Raw genomic sequence first — 7,014 nt, forward strand, 5'->3', positions numbered from 1 at the left:
ATTGTTAATCTCTGCACCTCTTTTTTGCTTGTAAGTACATCTGGTATTTCCTCGATAGCTTTGATTTGTGCAGGATTCACTTCAACACCACTATTAGAAACAAGACAACCTAAAAATTTATCTGAAGCCACGCCAAAAGCATATTTTTCTGGATTTAGCTTCATATTGTATTTGCAGAGAAACTGGAAAGTGTTTGACATATGTTGAAAATGATCTCCCGCTTGTAATGTTTTGAGTAGAATATCGTCAATGTAGACTCCCATAGTCTTTCCCAGATGTTCTTGAAACATTTTAGTCACCAATCTTTGGTACGTGGCTCTAGCATTTTTAGACCAAATGACATGACTTTGTAACAGTAAGTCCCCATATCTGTGATAACAAAGTTTTTTCTTCATCTATAGGATCCATCTTTATTTGGTTATAACCTGACTATGCATCTAAAAAACTTAACAGCTCATGTCCTGCGGTAGAATCAATTAGTTGATCTATATGCAACAAAGGAAACAAATCTTTAGAAAAAGCTTTATTTAAATCAGTATAATCTACACAAACTCGCCATTTCCCATTCTTTTTTGGAACTACCACAGTATTAGCTAACCAGTTAGGGTATTTTACCTCTCGTATTGACTCAATTTTTAAAAACTTTTGTACCTCATCTTGGATTACTTGATTTTTGAAAGATCCTTGCTCCTTTTCTTCTGCTTGACAGGTGGATATGATGGGTCCTCATTCAGTTTGTGGGTCATTACCTCCGGTGGAATACTTGTCATATCTGAATGCGACCAAGAAAAGTAATCTGCATTAGCTTTTAAAAATACAATTAACTTACCTTTCATTTCTGGGCTTAGGTTTGCTTCGATGTAAACTTTTCTGTCTGGCCAGTGTATAAATAGCACCACTGCTTCGAGTTCTTCGCTAGTTATCTTTATGTTTTCATTTTCTTATCGCTCTTGAACAACATTGGGTCTTGAATCAATATCAGTTTGTTCTGGAAAACTTTAAGTTGAAGTTTGTATTACGACGTCCTCAACTGAATTTTGTAGTTGCTATTTCTCGCTTGCTACATCGTTTACCATGCTTGTAACCACATTGAATTGATACTTCTTGAAGTCTGTTGATTTCTACGGATTTGCCGAATCCCCCACTATGAGGGAAATTTAATAACTTGATGCAATGTGGATGGTAAATAATCCATATCGTGAATCCATGGTCTTCCTAGAATTATATTATAAGCCATGTCCGCATCTATCACCTGGAACTTTGTATCCTTATAACCCTTTCTGCAAATTTTGTAAGCACTACTTCCTCTTTTGTAATAACGCTTGAATTATCGAATCCAGACAAAGATCGTGACTTTGGTATCACCTTGTTGTTAGCTTGCATTTCATTTACCACTCTTAGTAGAATGATATTCACGGAACTACCTGGGTCAATCAAAACTCGTTTACGTTAGTATCGTGTACAAATAGAGATATTACCAGTGCGTCATTGTAAGGAATCATCAAGTCGTTCGTATCTTCATTATCAAATGTTAAACTATCTCTATACAAGATTTGACGAACTCGCTTCCCATGAGTGATTGTGACTTTTGACATCTTTTTCGCAGCCGTATATGTCACACCATTGACCTCGTCTCCCCCAGTTATTACATTGACTGTTCTTTTTGGAGATGAGGGTTTTGGGGGTTCTTGTATGTTCTTCATATATTATTGTCTACCTTTCTCGCTAAACATGTCAGTTAGATAACCTTGTTTCAACAAATGCTCGACTTCTCCCTGTAGTAACCTATAATCTACCGTTCTATGGCCATGATCGTTATGCAATTCACACCAGAAATCTGGATTTCTTTTGCTCGGGTCTGATCTCATCTCTTTAGTCCATCTCACCTTATCTCCCATACCTCTTAAAATAGTCACTAACTCGGAGGTACTGACATTGAACTGTAATCACTGACCTTCGCATGTGTATTGGAGTCGTTGCCTCGTATATCCCGTCCTTACTGAATCTAGATGAAGAACCCACATCTTTTTAGCTTGACCTTGACTCAGATTGTGTGTTTTCTTGGTTAGACCGAGAATCTCGCCATGCAGGTCCCATGTAAGGCTCTTACCTATTTTTCCCGGTCCTTCTTTCTGATTCTGAACCTCTCGATCCTGCTCTTTCATCAACTCTCGGTTGTGCAAATCTTCTTCTATCCGCAGCTTTGTGTTGTACCTATTGTACACGTCATTCCAAGTTGTTGCTAGAAATTCTCCCAAACTTTCATTCAATCTCCTCGTGGCTTCTGAACTTTTCTCGTTTAGATTGTCTGCGAATGCCATAGCTGCCCAGTTGTCGGGTACTCGTGGTGACATTATCCTCTCCTGTTGGAATCTATCTACAAATTTCTTGAGTAATTCTGTATTTCCTTGTTTTACCTTAAAGATGTCCTCCATCCCTTTTTCAACTTTCTGATCTCCCGAATGTTCTTTTATAAATGAATATGCAAGCTCAGCAAAAGAATCAATAGAGTTTTCAGGTAAAAGAGAATACCACGTTAATGCTCCTTTCATGAGTGTTTTACTGAAGTTTTTAACCAAAACTGATTCGATTTCCTGCTTGGTTAAATCATTGCCCTTCACGCTATTTGTGATTGCAATTACGTGATCTCGAGGGTCAGTTGTTCCATCATATTTTGGAATATCAGGCATTTTAAACTTTTTAGGAATCGGCAAAGGTGATGCACTTGGCTTCCAGGGCTGTTGTGAATATTTATCAACATCTACCCATTTAATCACGGGCGATAAGCCAGGTATTTGTTCTATGCCATCATTTTTCTCTTTTATCTGTTTCTGCAAAGTTAGTACCAAATTTTGTAAATCAGAATTATTTGGTATACCTGACCTTCCATTACGAGATTCACTGAGAGTTCCTCCACTTCCAAACAGAGCGTGGGTTTTCTAGGGTTGCGGTATTAATTAGTGGAGGATTTTGTGGTGCAGTTGGAAATCCCCTAACAAAGGCTTGAAGAGCACTATTCACTTGTTGTACAATCAATTGCTTTAGAGCGTCTTGTTCGATAGTTTGTTCATCCCCTTGCTGGTCATTAGCGTGTGACGTAGATCGTTCAGGTGATCCATCACAGGAGTGTTACGGAGATCCTTGCGGAGAGAGGAGAGGTGGAGTTGCTCCCTCTTGTGGGTTCAGCTGGTTGTTATCGTTAACAATCAACATAGTTATTTGTCAGAAAAAGAATTTGGAAAGTGAAAAGATTATCAGATTCCCGATAACGAAACCAATTTGTTTAACCAAAAAATAGATTTTTGGTCAAAGCTTATATTTATAAGAAAAAGGGTTACTGATAACCAAGTTTTACTCCACTTTCACGATCGGCTGTTTGCAAAATAATGAAAATTATAGAGAGAATTAGCAAAGAGTAATAAGGAATAATTCAATAATCAATCCCTAAAATCAAGATTGTAAAGCAAAGAATTATAGAATGTATTTCAGTAGTACTTGGAACTTGTCCCTATGAATAAAATTATGTATCCTTATATAGGAGTGTACAATCATAACGATTTTCTCACATAATGGGCGTTAATTGTATTGATTGCCCATAATCGTAACTGGCATATTTTATTGATATAAATTCTTTATAACTACTCCGATTACCCTTCCTTATTTACTTTTGGTTCATGTATCTTCCCTTCCTTTTATCCTTATTCATTCCGTCCTCACCTCTTCTTTGACAACTGTCAGGCCCAGTTTTCTCCTTTGTATTGTCTCGTGGGTGTTTCTCCTGTGCCTTTCTCATATTCTTAATTCTATTAATTGAGAATGCCACTTGTCACTATATCATTGCTCCATTCGTCATGTAATGTCAGCATACTAATATTCCATGTGTAATGACTTTTTTACACCAATACAAGGACGTCTCATGTTCATTACGACACTAATATTTGAAGTACTTGTTAACTTTCAAATGACAAAGTTAATTCACCATTCAGACAAGAAACAAGACAAAAATAAAAGGATTTTATTTTATTCATTTCATTTTCAAAAAGTACATAAACGTTTGTTATACCAAAAAAGAAATTGCCATTACTTGTGTCTAACTTGTACAACTTATTTCTACGGGGCTGGCCGCGCAGTCCCCGATTCCGATGATACGACTATGTTTTCTGTTTTCGTTTATCGATCGATATGGCACTCATTCTTATCGTATCCTTATATCCCCCCAGTGTTCGAATGCAAACAATGCGAATTGGAACACTCGAAGTTTTGCACATTCGAGTACCTCACTAATGAATTGCTAGACAATCTTATGCTCGGTAACAAACTTCGCTTCCCCTTAGGAATTTATGCTATTGAGCAAAGCACTATCTAATAATCCTTTAATGGTTTGCACATGTGAATGGTCGGGTAACCTTTGTTCGATAGCAAATTTAATTTCCCAATAGGATTTTGGCTATCGAGCGAAAGATTATCTAACCGTCCACGTGGTTCTTCGCTTGTGTTCCTTATTATTAAAGGCCTTGTTGTTGCCGCTTAAACTTTCCTCGTAGTATGCTTTCTGTAGCTACCTTATTAAAAATCTTGCTAGAAAAATCCAATTGGGACAAAAACTGGACAAAGAGAAAAAGAGTACAACACATACTTTCAATTCAGGTGATGTTTATCAGCAATAATATATTTTAAGGTGAGCCACTTTCCAAATGTTGGGCAACTTTTCTCCATCTTGATTCTCCCATTCATACAAACCTTTCCTGGTGACAACTGAAATCTAGTAGGGGTCTTCCCATGTTAGACCTAGCTTCCCTATGTTGAGCTCCTGGGTGTTTTGAGTTACTTTCCTTAGGACCAAGTCTCCTACTTTGAAATAACGAAGGTTGGCTCTTTGATTATAATATTATTCCTTTCTATGCTTTTGGGCTGCCATTCTTACATGCGCCAAGTCCCTACGCTCGTCGAGTAGCTCCAAATTTACTAACATTGCTTCATTATTTGGATTTTCATTTGCTTGGAAATATCTCAAGGTGGGTTCCCTACATCTACCGGGATTAAGACTTTTGCCCTGTACACAAGGGAAAAAGGAGTTTCTACTGTGCTTGATTTGGCCATTGTTCGGTATGCCAAAAAAACTTTGGGTAGTTCCTCGGGCCATTTAACTTTAGCCGTTTCTCACCTTTTCTTGAGGTTTTGTATAATCACTTTGATCATTGACTCCGCTTGACCATTTGCGCTTGGATGGTAGGGTGAAGATGTGAACCTCTTTATTTTAAAATCTTTGAGGAACTTTGTGATTTTTACGCCGATAAACTACGGTCCATTATTGCATGCTATCTCTTTTGGTATTTCGAACCTGCAAATTATATTTTCCCACAAGAAATCTACCACCTCGCGTTCGCCGATCAGGAGTTGCTTCCACCCACTTATAAAAATAGTCAGTCAAAATCAAAAGAAATCTTACCTTTTTGGGAGCCGGTGGTAGTGGTCCGACAATGTCCATCCCCTATTTCATGAATGGCCAAGGAGATAGAACCGAATGTAGTGGTTTTTCCAGTTGATATACCAGTGGTGCATAGCGTTGGCACTTATCACTTTTTTGTACAAAGGTTTAGCGTTTTGTTCCATGCGGGGTCGATAATATCCTGCCCTTATCAGTTTTAGCACTAAGGAATCTGCGCTCAAATGGTTTTCGTATATCCCTTCATGTAATTCTTGCATAACATACTTACCTTCGGATTCTCCCAAGCATCGGGCCAGCGGGCCTTGAAAACATTTTCAGTACAGTTGGCCTCCTTTGAAGCTATATTGTGTTGCTTTAGCGTGCAACTCTCGGGATGCCTTAGAGTCTTTGGGCAGCTTCCCATGCTTGAGATAATTGATAATTTCATTCCTCTAGCCCCAGACCAAATTAGTCGTATTTACCTCATAATAGTTATCCGCATACATGACTGAGTGCATCAGTTGTACTACCATCCCGGATTCTGATCTCTACATTTCCATTGATGAACCGAGGTTAGCCAATGCGTCTGCTTCTTCATTTTCTTCCCCCGGAATGTAAGTAATCGACCACTCCTGAAATCAAGGCACAGCAGAACCTGGACCTTTACCACATATTGTTGCATGTGCTCCTCTTTGGTTTTGAAGATCCTGTAAACCTAATTTACCACCAATTGTAAGTCGCATTTGATTTCTATGACCTCATAATCTAGTCCTCGGGCCAGTTCGATTCCTACAATCAAAGCCTCATACTCTGCTTCATTGTTAGAGTAAGGGACCGTTGTGCTGGCTTGCCTTAAGGTTTCCCCCGAAGGCGTGATTAATACTATGCCAAGCCCTGGCCCTTTTATGTTGGAATCTCCATCAGTAAACAATGTCCAAACCCCCGATGTCAATTCTGGCACTATTACTGCCTCTTGGGTTGCTAGAGGCAACAATCTCGGACTGAAATCGGCCACAAAGTCAGCCAAGACTTGTGACTTAATCGTAGTCCTTGGTTTATATTCTATGTCGAACTCACTCATTTCGACGACCCATTTGGCCAACCTACCCGACAGTTTGGGTTTGTGAAGGATGTTCCACAGAGGAAAAGTGGTCACCATGGCTATCGGTTGACATCGGAAGTAGGGCCTTAGCTTCCGGGCGGCGACTACGAGAGGTAAGTCTAGCTTCTCCAAATAAAATTTTACTAACATAATAAATAGGAGATTGCGTACCTTCGTCCTCATGGACTACAACTGCACTTACCGCTACCTCTAAAACTGCGAGGTAGACTAATAGTGTTTTACCTTCCTTTGGTTTCGAAAGTAACAGAGGGCTTGACAAGTACCTTTTCAAATCTCTCAAAGCTTGCTGGCACTCTAAGGTCCATTTGAAGTTGTTTTTCTTTTTAAGCAGTGCGATGAAACGATGACATTCTTCTAATGATTGGGAAATGAACATGCTCAAAGCCGCCATTCTCCCCGTTGGCCTTTGGACTTCTTTCACACTTGATAGCTAGTCCGAGATGTCTTCGATGGCCTTGATCTT

Source organism: Nicotiana sylvestris, chromosome 2, assembly GCF_000393655.2.
Source record: "Nicotiana sylvestris chromosome 2, ASM39365v2, whole genome shotgun sequence".
NCBI classification, from domain to species: domain Eukaryota; kingdom Viridiplantae; phylum Streptophyta; class Magnoliopsida; order Solanales; family Solanaceae; genus Nicotiana; species Nicotiana sylvestris.